The 12,730-nt window shown below is 43.8% G+C and overlaps 1 long non-coding RNA gene across 5 annotated transcripts in view; it reads right to left on the reverse strand.

Moving 5' to 3' along the window:
• Positions 1–10,518: 10,518 nt before the first annotated feature.
• Positions 10,519–12,730, reverse strand: part of LOC103659997 — a 17,294-nt gene continuing 15,082 nt past the window's right edge. For all 5 annotated transcript variants that reach the window (XR_005838039.1, XR_005838038.1, XR_005838036.1 and 2 more), the window contains one exon: positions 10,519–11,008. This is a non-coding gene — a long non-coding RNA (uncharacterized LOC103659997). The remainder of the gene's footprint in view (positions 11,009–12,730) is intronic.

The raw sequence follows: 12,730 nt of genomic DNA on the forward strand, positions 1-12,730 counted from the left end.
CCCCCTCCTTAAAATGTGGGCCTTGTAATCAAAAGAAAGACACACCCTTCACTATAGCAGGGCTGCTGTACTAAATAAAAAATTATAGTTATTATACACAGACTTCATACCGAGCAGGGTCAAGTAATAACACATCTGGTAACCTCCATTAAAGAACTGAGTTATGTTCAGCTTGTGTTTTAATTAGCCTGTGATAAACAAAGAATCAAAGGCCATTCTGCTCTGGTGGTTTTTATATTTACGACTGCCTTCACCTGCATTTAGATACAGGTTTATGAAGTGTAAAAAAGCGAAGAGTTCTAGTCCCACTGTCTAGACCATTTACTGTAATAGATCAGTTAGGAGGCCGTATTTCTGAACTGGCCAGATGTTTACAATGGCCTGCAGGGCTGGCCGGCTGCTTGGTTTACCAAAATGTTCAGGACAAGCATAGTCTCACCTCCCAAGGAAGAATCTGGTACCAGCACTTCCAGATTGCCCACGTCCCTTCACAGTTTGTGCACACGTATCAGAACCATGGGGTGCAGAGAAAGAATCTGGTATCCTCTGAGCTGAGCCCCAAGTCTTCCTGGATGGTGAGAAAAAGTTACAGGATCCAGCGAGCAAACCTTTTTATAGGGGAGGAAGTCTAGCCAGGAAAGACAGCTGCCCTGGCCCACCTCGCCAGCCTCCCAGCTGAGATAAATACTGAGGCTGGTTTATATGAAAGACTTTAAAAAATGTTCCTATAAACTCTTCTTCTGAACTTTAATGATCTCTCGGGGATGTTCCCTCTCTGTAATTCTCATGTCAAAGATTAATTTAAGCATTGTTCTTTTGAGATTTTCTGATCATTTCCCTGGTTGGGCCTGTTCCCTCGGCCTAGAATAAGCATTTTGGAGGGACCCTGCTCCTTTCTGGAAAGCTCACCACCACCTTCCTGTCTCTCTTGCAGGGGATTCTGTGTCAACGCCCAGGATAGGGGCTCGACTCACAGATTCAGCGCCCTTTCTAAATATTTTCTTCTTTCCTTTCAACCACTTAACAAAACAACAAAAAACAGTTTACATTTTGAAGCATGATATGCATGCAGAAAAGTACAAAAATATCCAAGTGAACATACTTTGTAACCCCCACTTAGGTCAAGAAGTAGAATATCGACAGCACCCCAGAAACTCCCTGGGGTCTCCCCCGCAATGACTTTCCTTCCTTATTCCCAAAAGGAATTCTTCTGACCTCCAGGTATATTAGTTTTGCCTCTCTTTGAAGTTGGCATAAGTAGACTTAAACAGAATGTACTCTTTTTTTGTCTGATGACTTTTATTTAACATTTGTGAGGTTTATTGATGTGGTGGCATATAGCTGTAGTTCTTAAGAGTGGTCATGTAGCATTCTTTTGTATGGTTGTGTACTCCGATTTATTTGTTCATTTTACTGTTGATGGTAATTTATCCAATTTGGGTCCATTATGGATAAAGAAATCGGCTTTTTCGTATATGTCATTTTCGTATCTGTCATGTACAAGCATTTCTCTTATACCTCTCCAGCCAACTTGTGATTTCACCTCCGACAAATCAGTTTCATGGGATCTGTTTCCTTCTCTTTGAAGGCTGTTAATGAAGTCAGCCTTGATAGACCCTCTCTTCATTGTCTCACCCCACCGTTGGTAGAATGTTTCAAGTAAGCTTGTCATCTGCGATCTCCCTATTCTTTCTCCTTGGTTTGTCTACGTGAGCGTATGTTTGCAGGAAGCTCCCTGACATTTGGGGAGCCACATCAAATTCTTCCTCCAGACCTGTGGTTCTGACAGTGTGGTCCCTAGAACTGCAGTGTCGACATCACCTGGGCACCTGTTAGAAATGCATATTGTCAGGTCTTTCCCTGGACCTACAGAATCAGAGACTGGGTTTGGAGGCCAGCTCTCTGTGTCTTGAAAGCCCTCCAGGGATTTCTGATACCCACTCAAGAACCACCGTTCAGGCTGCTCTCCTCCGCCGCCCCCTTTCCCAGCTTCTACATGGGAAGAGACACTTGGTAGGAAATTCATTCATTTATTTATCATCTCTGCATTCACTCGCAACTTGTTGAGTGCCTGCCACATCCTGGGTGACCCTGTGCTAAACGTCGGGGATATGAAGATGTATTAGAGATGCTCCTTGCTCTTAGGAAGCTCAAGGTCTACAGATGGATAGATTACAGTATGATGGATGTGCAGAGATGTGAGAAAGGAAGTGATAACTCTCCTGGGGTGGTCAGAGAATGTTCCACTCAGGAAGTAAGTCTTGGACTCAAATAAGTGTTGACCTAATATAGTAAATGGCATGCCCCCTAAGCAAAAACTAATTAATACTGGTGAATTGCTAGTAGCCCTATAGGTATGCAAGTGCACGGTGTTATCCCTTATGAAACCCAGGTGATTGGAATATAGTAGACAGCCATTAAATGCGTGTTGAATGCTGACTGAATGGCTAGCTTTCTCTATGCATTTTTTCCCCTGTTTTTCATTCATTTCAGCGTGCATTTATTGAGTACTCGCTTTGTGATAGGAACTCTGCTATATGCTGAGTTAATGAAGTGAGTAGAAAGGGACCCAATAAGGGCAGTAGAAATAGACACAATGTCTACACTTCCGGAGAATGGTAGTAGTTGAGGCCGCTAACGTGAAGTGTTTGAATGGTGGAAGGCAACGGTAGTGTTTAGTTCACGGTCTTAGCTGGTTCCCAGCAAGCAGTTTCAACACTTCTGATCGGTCAGATCCGTCTAAATGTCTGTGAGGCTGGGACAGGTCCATGTGCTTGATCTTCTTATGTGGAGAAGCAGATCTACTCAGTTCTTCAGGGTGTTTTATAAGATTTACAGGCTCTTTGGATGGCAGGACAAACAGACCCACACTCACATAGACAGAAGGCACAACTCTTTCCTACTTAGAGTTCAGAATGAGAGAAGGCTGCCAGGCAGGGCCACCCAGGGGCTTGCATCTGGGGACAGGCCAGTAGCAAGATGGAGCTGTTGGAGTCGCTTATGTACGTGAGCAGGGTGGGGCTGGCTAGGTTTCACGGGCTCTATGTGGATTAGCTAATTTGAATAATTCACTGGGCCCTGGGGTACAGTCGCTGCTCCTGGTTATCTGGTACCTGGCCCTGGGCAGGGAGGGCCCCATCAGGCAAATGGCGGGGGTGTGGATTGAAGCAGCTTCTCAAAGGGCATTTCTCCAGCCACTGTCTAGCCAGGGCCTGGAAACTGAGTCAAGACAGCATTTGAAGAAAAAAATTATATTTACACGGAGAAGGTTTGTAGAATGACCAAACCCTATTCTGTTGTAGGGAAGCACTGTGCAGCTTGGGGATAGCTGTCCCCTCCTCTCCGTCCCAAACATTTCCATCTCTGTCGTGGGCAGTTTTTGGTTTTCACGTGGGAGTAGAATTAGGGATTCTGCAGCGGCATGAGCGAGCCTCTATTTTCATGTACCTTACGTGCAACGGTTGTCACCTGGCGAGGGCCGTGGATATGTTCAAAATAAGCCCCGCAGGCCTCACGTGGGGCTTCGGGTTGAAGTTATCTGCCATGGAAGAGCATCCCCAAAATCAGGGTGACCAGACACTCCTCACCTGTGTTGTCAGAAATCAGCCCACATGCAGGACGAGGTGCCTGGGGTTCTGTCACGGAGCCTCGATACGGGGCTTGCAGGCTGTTTCTGGAGAGCCGATAGTCAAGCTGAGTAACCAACTGTCGGGAAGATTCCAATTAACGTTATCGTGGCCTGTCAAGTGGTACTTTTTTTTTCATACTGTAGTGAGCCAGAATAAAATCTAAGGAGGCAAAAGAAAGGAATGAACTGCTACTTTGGAACCTATTTTTTTTTTTTTTTTTTACTGCGAGTTTAATGGCAGCAGGGATTAAAGGAGTAGACAGGGGGTTGGTCTCCCCTAGAAACTCCGTTGCGAGCTCTGTCATCTGGACGCCCCTTTTTCGCTTGAACGCCTCCGGTGCCACAAGGATCTCTGCCTTTGCTGTCCTCACTGGCTGTGCCCAAGCCTTGGGCTAGACACTTGGGAGGACCAGTTAGTCCACCCATGCCTCCAGATGACCTGTTTTGCCAGGACAGCTCCTGGCCTGCTGGAACGGCCCGAGATGCAGATGCCGCGTGAAGCTCATTAGGAGACCGAAGCGCATCTCTACTTCAACACTGGCTGTCCCGGTTTACAAAGGTAAAGCGGCGCTCCGTTATTCTTGGTGGATTTGCTGTCTGAAAGCCCAAACATTTCCATCCTTTCATCTAATCCTGATGCTGGAATTCATTCTTTATTTTCAAAAAAATTCAACCTCCTTCTACGTTAAAACAACAACAACAAAACACAAAACATTGCCACTGTGCTTATTTTAGCAAGTTTCTTTTTTAAAAAGATAAAAATCGATACTCTCCCTTGCACAGCCGATGTCCTGGGGGATGAGCTACAGGAATCATTGTTAAATTGCTGCTAGTCTGTCTGCGTGATAGAAAAGGTCAGTGTTTTTCTAGAAAGAAAGCCCTCTGCTTTCCTCTTGGGAGACAAGAGAATGCAGCAGTGGCAAATTACTGGATTTCGTGCCCAAGTGATTGCCAGGAATAATGCTGCTCCTTGAATGGAGAGACCCCTCCTCCGCTACATTTCTTCCTTCTCACTTCTCGTACTCTCAACTGAGAAAGGGTTGCCTGTGGTCCGTGTCACTTGCTTATCCCTGCTGCACTGCCCCACCCCCTCAACTCAGTAACGCAGGAGGTCAGTTCTAGAGGTTGACTCTCAAGAGTCCAGATCTAAAATGCTACCATATCAGCCGGGATATGCTGGGTTACACTGAAGCAATAAAGAACCCCAGTCTCAGTCACTTAAAACCACCAGAGTTTAATTCTTCTCATACTACGTGTCCACTGCGGGCTAGCGGGGGACTCTGCTCTTTGGAATTATTGAGACCTAAGCTGAAAGAAACCCCTTCCCAACACTTGCCTTCAGGACCACTCAAGTGAGAGAGTTGGAGCAAGGTGAGTTGTACCCCACTCTTAAGCTTTGCTTTAAGACACGCGCACACACACACACACACACACACACACACACACACGTGTTCCATTGGCCAAAACAAGGCATTTGACATAACTACCTTCCAGATGCCCAGAAAGAGAAAAGAACTGGAGCGTTTGTGAATAGTCCTAGTGACCACTGGGGTCGTCAGTCCAACAAACTGGAAAGCTGGAAAGGATCTGAGAGGCCATCTCCTCCAGACTTCTTCCTAAGGGAGACATCTTTTCTGTAATTCATTGATGCCCTCCCCATGCTCAGCCTCGGCTGAAGCACTTCTGGTGAGCGGGATCTCATTACTTCTGAAGGTGGCCATCATGCCTTTGGGGCAGCCCTTGTCTTGTAAGGCCGCTAGGGCTAGAGTATCTGGAGCTTGGTTTTGTCCTCTGTGACCCTGATTATGCAGCTCACCTCGCTGAGTCTCTGTTTCCCCTTCTGTAAAATGGGAATAATATTACCTTTATTCAATGTTGAATTGAGGATGGGATGAAATGAAATAAGGTCTATAAAGCTCCTGTATGGTTGGCACACACTCTGCAATAGACGAAGGCTTGTTCCCTTCCTCTTACTCTTACACAGCTGCCGGGGGATCGAGTGTGAAAATGTATGTAAAAGTGCCCTGCTAGTTGTAGATGGTTAAAATGAAAAAGTCAAGTGACTATAAGCCCAGTTTGAAAACGTACCAATAATTGAGCAGAAGTGGCTATGGAAAACCTTGGAAGGCCAGTGGCCTACATGAATATTTATAAATTGTTCTATCACATCAGACATTTATTTACTTAAAAATGGATGGATTTTTATTTTTATTTTTTCTCTACTTCCAGTCCTTTACCTGGAATGCATCTCTGTCCCCATCTTTCATTCTGAATTATTCTTCACGTCTGTTTCTCGCCAGTGTTTACTGACCAAGTGGTATTTACCCAGATCTTAGCATTTATCACATGACATTGCCCGCAACTTTAAGGACCAGGGGACTGCTTTTGAATATCATTGTGTCCACCCTTGGTTTTTTAAATAAATGAATAGATAACATGCACAAAGCGTGTATTATACTCTCCGGCACTTAGTGAGTCCACAACATATGATCATTCTTCTCTCTTCTCCTTGGGTAATCTTGGAGGTCAAGTGGACTTCCACTTCTCCCTGTTTAAGCTCAATATGCTAAATGAAATTCAGAAACATGTTGCTTGTCAATGCCCTTCATAAAATATTACCATCATTTCGAACCAATGGCTCAGAGGACATCTGGCTATTCCCTGTGAGTTATGATAATCTAGCAAAGCAATGGCTATTTGAGGAATGGCTAAAGGCATTCAAGAACAGTGGGTAAGCAGAAACTACAGTGGGGTCAAGAGAATGCCACCGAGGAAGGGGGCAAATACCTTTCTGATTTTTAAAAAACTATATAAGTTGATTTAAATACTGCTTCCCTCAGAGGTGCTTTGTTGAATGTGAACGTTTACAACTTTACTAGTTAATTGAATGATGAGTGTGGAGAGCAACTGAACAATTGTCACTTTGAAGAAAACGGAAGAAATATGCCGTATTGTCAGCCCTGGGCAATGCCTTACGGATTGTTTAATCCGACCCTCTACTTTTCATGTGAGAGGACTGGGGTCCAGAGAGGTCACAACAATTCAGATGGCGTAATAGTGATTCAGATGTCCATTCAGATTCTCTGTCCTTAGTGTTTGCTCTGAAGCTGCATGAAGACCCTGGGGCCAGCGTAGGAGTGTACTGAACAGTGACTTCCGCTGTGGCTGACTTTGCACTGGCCCAGCTGCCATCCACCGGGTCGTCGGTTCAGGAAGGGGGTCTCCAAAAATCCTCCCCTGGAGAGACGGTGGCACACGAGAGACAACGGCCTCCCGGGATGACCCTGGACCTTCTAGCTCGCCTTCGTGATCTGCGTTAGCTCCGACTGCCTTCTTTCCTTCTGGTTTTAGAAACATCTTAGATCTGGGATGGTGATCGAGAGGCACAAGTGTGCCAAATATTCGTAATTCTTGGCCCCGTTGGTTTCAGGAGGGAGGGAAAAATTCATGCTGAGCGTTCTTGTATGGGACTGATGCCATTAAACATTGATTATGTTTGATGTGGAAATGATCACAATCGGGGCTGATAGTCTCACCATCAGAGGGCATTTTCCTCTCTGTGGTCCATTTTCTCTTTTTTTCCTTTTTCTTTTTGTTTCTGTACTAGCCCTAGGAAAGGACCCCTTCTTGTGGGAGTTTGCCCGTGGTTCAGGTGAGAGCCTTCCTGACTTCTCTCACCACCAAGTAGAGGGGATGGGGATGTCTTACGCTCAGAACCCACAGGACATGTTATCTATGTCCTCTGTGGGAGCCTGTGACTTTTTATTTTGCATAACAGGTGATCAGGTCCGTTCTGCATTTCCCATTGTAGAATATGAACCCCTCAAAGGCCAGTCTCCCAATTTACCCTTGAATCCCCTACAGTCCAGTGTGTCCCTTTAACGGTGGCTTGAAAAAATGTATCCGAAAAGCATTTAGTCATGTAGTATTGTTCGGTTGCCCAAAATAAATCGGTGGGCTGAGCGGCAGCCCACACACATCTCAGCATACAACCTCCACTGCGGGGAGACTGGGGGCCTGTGTGCATTGGAGTCTTTCCCAGGACACTAGACCTTTCTATGGCATTTTGATTAATACAACCATGGCTCAATCAAACCTATCTGGTGTGTGGCAAGGTGTACAGTAAGGGCTCAGCACACTTTGGCCGAGTGACTAACTTGCTGGATAGAATGTACAGGAAACCAGTGTCTCAAGGTGTATCTACGAGGCACAGGAAAGGCAAACTTGATGAGGCCACATTACAAACTGCCAAGACTCTGGATTCAAACCAGTGGTATGGTGCTAAGGGTTTAATAAGCTTTCTGGTGGTAAGGGGGTCTGGAAAAACCCTGATGTGTAGCATTTTCTGATTGCTGTGGTGTGAATACTCTCGCCATGGCTGATTTCAAGCTTCTAATGTGGCCTCTGGCTTTAGAGATTAGAGTAGAGTTTAGAGTTGAGAAAGATGCATGTACTGGTCTCCTCCGGCACGTCTGTGACTCTTCGTCTTCCTTTTCAGGCTCATCAGTCTGGCCAGTAGTGATGCTGCAGTGATAGTAGCCAAGGTTGGGTTCAGTCTGGGGATTTTGGTGGCCTAGTTTTCTGCGTCTCCATCAGGCCATCCTTCTAGGAGGTTAGGCTGCTGTTTCCAGGGTCATGATCTTCCCGGCATGGACGATGCATGGAGCATTTCTTTTGGTCGTGTTTAATTCTGTGTCTCTCGCCCAGACACAGCCAACTGGGTGCCCTGAACCTCAGAATTAATAGCTAAACACTTGGTAATGAAAGCCGCCTACATTCTGAATTCAAACAGCTGCTTGAAATGCATAGGAAAAAAAATCAGCTGCACCAGCTTTTTGATATTATGCAGGAAGCCAACAGTAGCTTTCTTGAACTTGAATAGATACGCTTCTAAAAGCCAGGTTAGGTCCAGCAGGTCTGAGTACCTGATGGCAAAATATGGGTAGTGTTAACACCATGGAAATCCCCACCTACAGTGGTTGCTTGTGTTCATTCACTTGGTGAACGCTATCAGCAGGAACAAAATGCTTAGGAGTGTTACATAAAAGGACTCCAGGAAACAAGACCAGGATTTGAGACTTAGCATTGTGACCTTTGGCCTCCATTGGCCTCAGTATGCTCATCTATAAAGTGGGAACCACCATCATCATCATCATTATCTCCATCTCGTCGGGCAGTTACAAGACTTTAAGTCGCTGGGCCCATAGAAAGTCCCCAATGCTGAATTGGTGATGCCTAAGGGTCCAGGATGTCTTAGTAACAGTAGAAGTCTTGTGATTCTTTCTTGGTTAGTTCTGCTTTCGTTCTTCATCTTTATGCTAAATATTCATGTTTGTGAAGCAGGCTATATTATTTGAGTTGATGCTTACAAAAATCCTGTGATATAGACACTTCCCCGATAGATTGCATCCAGTAAACCAAGGTGCTCACGCATAGTGTTAAATGATGAAGCTAGGATTCCTCATTCAGAGATCTTTCTGCTGCCCCTCTTCATGCCCAGGACTGACCCGTGCTGATAGGAGGGTGGGGATTGTCACAGAACAGAGACTGCTTGACTGGGTGTTATACGCAACTGATGAATTATTGAACACTACATCTGAAACTAATGATGTACTGTAGGTTAGCTAATTGAATTGAAACTAAAAAAAAAAAAAAAAAAAAAAAAAAAAGAACAGAGACTGTTTGGACCAAAATCTTCTAGGGACCAAAGCAACAGCTCTTCAGGGAAGGTACCGTGCTGTTCAGACTTGGATTGTCATCTGAAGATGATTGCAAAGTAGAACAGATACGAGGATATTTGCCTCAAGTACAAGGGTCAATCGATAGTTGTCAGTGGTGGTTAAGAATTAGAACTAAGTTACTTTTTCCTTGAATTAGCCTTTTCTTCCAATTTTCCCACATTGTGCACAACGTACAATTGTGGGGCTATCTTTTTACAGCGCAAATACCTAATGTTATCACTGTGTTACTTTTTTTTTTTTTTTTTAAAGATTTTATTTATTTATGTGACAGAGAGACAGCCAGCGAGAGAGGGAACACAGCAGGGGAGTGAGAGAGGAAGAAGCAGGCCCCCAGCAGAGGAGCCCGATGTGGGACTCGATCCCGGCACGCCGGGATCACGCCCTGAGCCGAAAGCAGACGCTTTAACGACTGCGCTACCCAGGCGCCCCATCACTGTGTTACTTAATCCTATATGCGGAAGTTTGTATTGCTATCTCCTGACCCACAGGAAAAATTAGATCAACTAGAAGCCTAACCAAAAGGCAACTCAAGCTGCATATAGTGGCTTCCATCCAAAAAGTACAGTATGTAAAGGGGTAACGGTAACTTGACAGTGTAGAAACCTGACCAACACTACCTCAAGGTCGACAGTGCTAGGTCATGTTGATACAGTATATATCCTTGATATGGTGTAATGAGAATGGCACTTTGCCTCTGTGGTCTTCCTTCCCCAAACTCAGAACTTTAATCATGAGGAAAACAGCAGACAAGTCACGATGCAGGGACATTCTACAAAATGGTGGGCCAATATTTCTCAAAACTACCAAAGTCATCAGAAACAAGGAAAGTCTGAGAAACTTTCTGAGTAACAGCCAAGAGAAACCTAAGGAGATAGGACGACTCAATGTGACATCCTCAGTGTGATCCTGGAACAGAAAATGAACAGTAAAAACTAAGGAAATTGGAATAAAGTATGGACTTTAGTTAATAATGTATCAGTATTAGTTCATTAATTGTGACAAATGTGGCACATTAATGGAGGATATTAACAGTACGAGAAACTGGGTGTGGGTGTTTGGGACTCTTTGTACACTTGGCAATTTTCTACAAATCTGGAGTTCTTCTAAATTTAAAAAAATCACAAAAGTTAGGCAACTCAGCCTCGAGGATTGCTTTACTTGTTTATTCATTTATTTTTGAGAATAAAATGAAAAGTTATAATTATGAATATAAAACTCTTCAAAGAATGAGGCGTATCAATATAACTCTTGCTTACATACTATTGACAATTCAGGGGAAGAGATGGGGGTGTGGAGGAGGCAGGAAAAAGAAAAGATACCGAGAGAGATGGAGACCAAATCAAGGGCACAGAGGAGCGGGGCAGAGAAAATGACCTGGTCATAGACTGAGAATCCCTCCAGGCGCAGAACAGAAGCTCAGATACCAAATCCCATCCCAGGGCAAACAAGAGAAACCTACAAAGCTGTGGTTGAGACTTGGAGACAATGTTTCCATCTTGTGCCTGCTCTGGGCTTGCTGGTCAAGCGCAGGCACACCCCTTGCCTTTTTATCACGATAGCAGAAAGCCTTCTTGGCGGTGAGGCTGAGGGTTGTTGGTCCCAGGAGTCAGAAGTTCCCTCTTTCTGCATCCCATAAGCCCTTTCAAAACAATACTTTATCAATATAGTAATTACAAAATGAATTTGGATACACAGGACTTGCTGCAACTTTATAACGAAAAGAACACTACACTGGAACCTCGGCTGCTACCTAACCACATTTATGGAAAATTGGACAGGAGCATTCTAGTGCTCTAAAAATAGCCTGCTTAAAATCTAAGCATATGCACTTAGCATTTTAAAGTTGGAAGGACCTTAACTATAATATTGAGCTGAGTCTTGATGGTGTCAGGAACATATGCTAAACTTGAAAGCCATGTGCCTGAGTTTTGCGGTGCCTCTGAGCTCCACTCACCTTTCATTTGGGAACAAAATACCGTACTGTTCATTGTCTGCCAGGGCCTCAGCATGACTGCAGAGAGCTAGCAAACAGCCAAAAATGCCAACAGAGTTGCATTTGAATTTGTATTTCTAGGCAGTGGTTTTCTCTATCTATCAATCATCTATCATCTATCTTTCTATCAATCATCTGTCTACCTGTCATCTATCAGTCAATCATCTATCTATCTATCTATCTATCTATCTATCTATCTATCTATCTCTATCATCTATCTATCTATCATCTATCATCTATCAATCATCTATCTATCTATCTATCTATCTATCTATCTATCATCTATCAATCATCTATCATCTATCAGTCTGTCTATCTATCTATCTATCTATCTATCTATCTATCTATCTATCTATCATATTTTACCTAAATGGGTTTAGGTTTAATTTGAGTGGAGTTGACACACATGTTACATTAGTTTCAGGTGTACAACATAGTGATTCAACATCTCCGGATATTTTGCACACCATACAACACAATTATATGATTCAGTGTATTCCCTATGGTGTGCCTTTTATTCCTATGACTTATTCTATAACCGGAGGTCTATATCACCCACTCCCCTCCATCCATTTTGCCCATCCTCCCACCCTCCTCTCCTCTGGCAATCATCAGTTTGTTCTCTGTATTATGGTCTGTTTCTATTGTTTTGTTTCTTTATTCAGTTGTTTTATTTTTCGATTCCACATACAAGTGAAATAAAGTGATTTTATGTATTAATCATTGGACGTGACTCTTGCTCATCTGCAGTGTGTGCTCTCTCAGAATATACTGTATTTGAGTACTTCTTTTCATGCATTGTTTTTAGTTTACTGGAGTCTCTAATTCCTTTTCTTTTTTCTTACTGATAAAATAAACACATTTCCCTTCTGTCACATTTCTATTAAATTTCAGCTGTTGCATCGTATTGTTGAAAGGGAATCACTTTGATTTTCTTACGTTTTTCCAAGCACGGTATGACTTCCTTTCTCTGTGGATCAGTTTCCAGCTTCTTACACAGCATGGGTGCCAGGGGTTCATTTTATTTTATCCTAAGTTAGTTCCTCTATTTATGAGATTTTATTTTTTCTTTCATTCTGTTTCTTTTACCCCCCCCCCCCCATTTTCCTGGAATATATTTTCAGTAATTTTTAAAGCTTTTTTTTTTTTAATGTCTAAAAAAGCCTCCATTTCACCCATTCCTGACAGTTTGGATGGATGTTGAAGTTAAGGTTCAAAGTAATTTAGTTTTGGGGCATCTGGGTGGTTCAGTTGAATGTCTAACTCTGGATTTCAGCTCAGGTCATGATCTCAGGTCCTGATCTCAGGTCCTGAGGTCGAGCCCCGTGTTGGGCTCCCCACTCAGCAGGGAGTCTGCTTGAGGATTCT

The sequence above is a fragment of the Ursus maritimus genome, unplaced genomic scaffold, assembly GCF_017311325.1.
Source record: "Ursus maritimus isolate PB19 unplaced genomic scaffold, ASM1731132v1 scaffold_27, whole genome shotgun sequence".
NCBI lineage: Eukaryota > Metazoa > Chordata > Mammalia > Carnivora > Ursidae > Ursus > Ursus maritimus.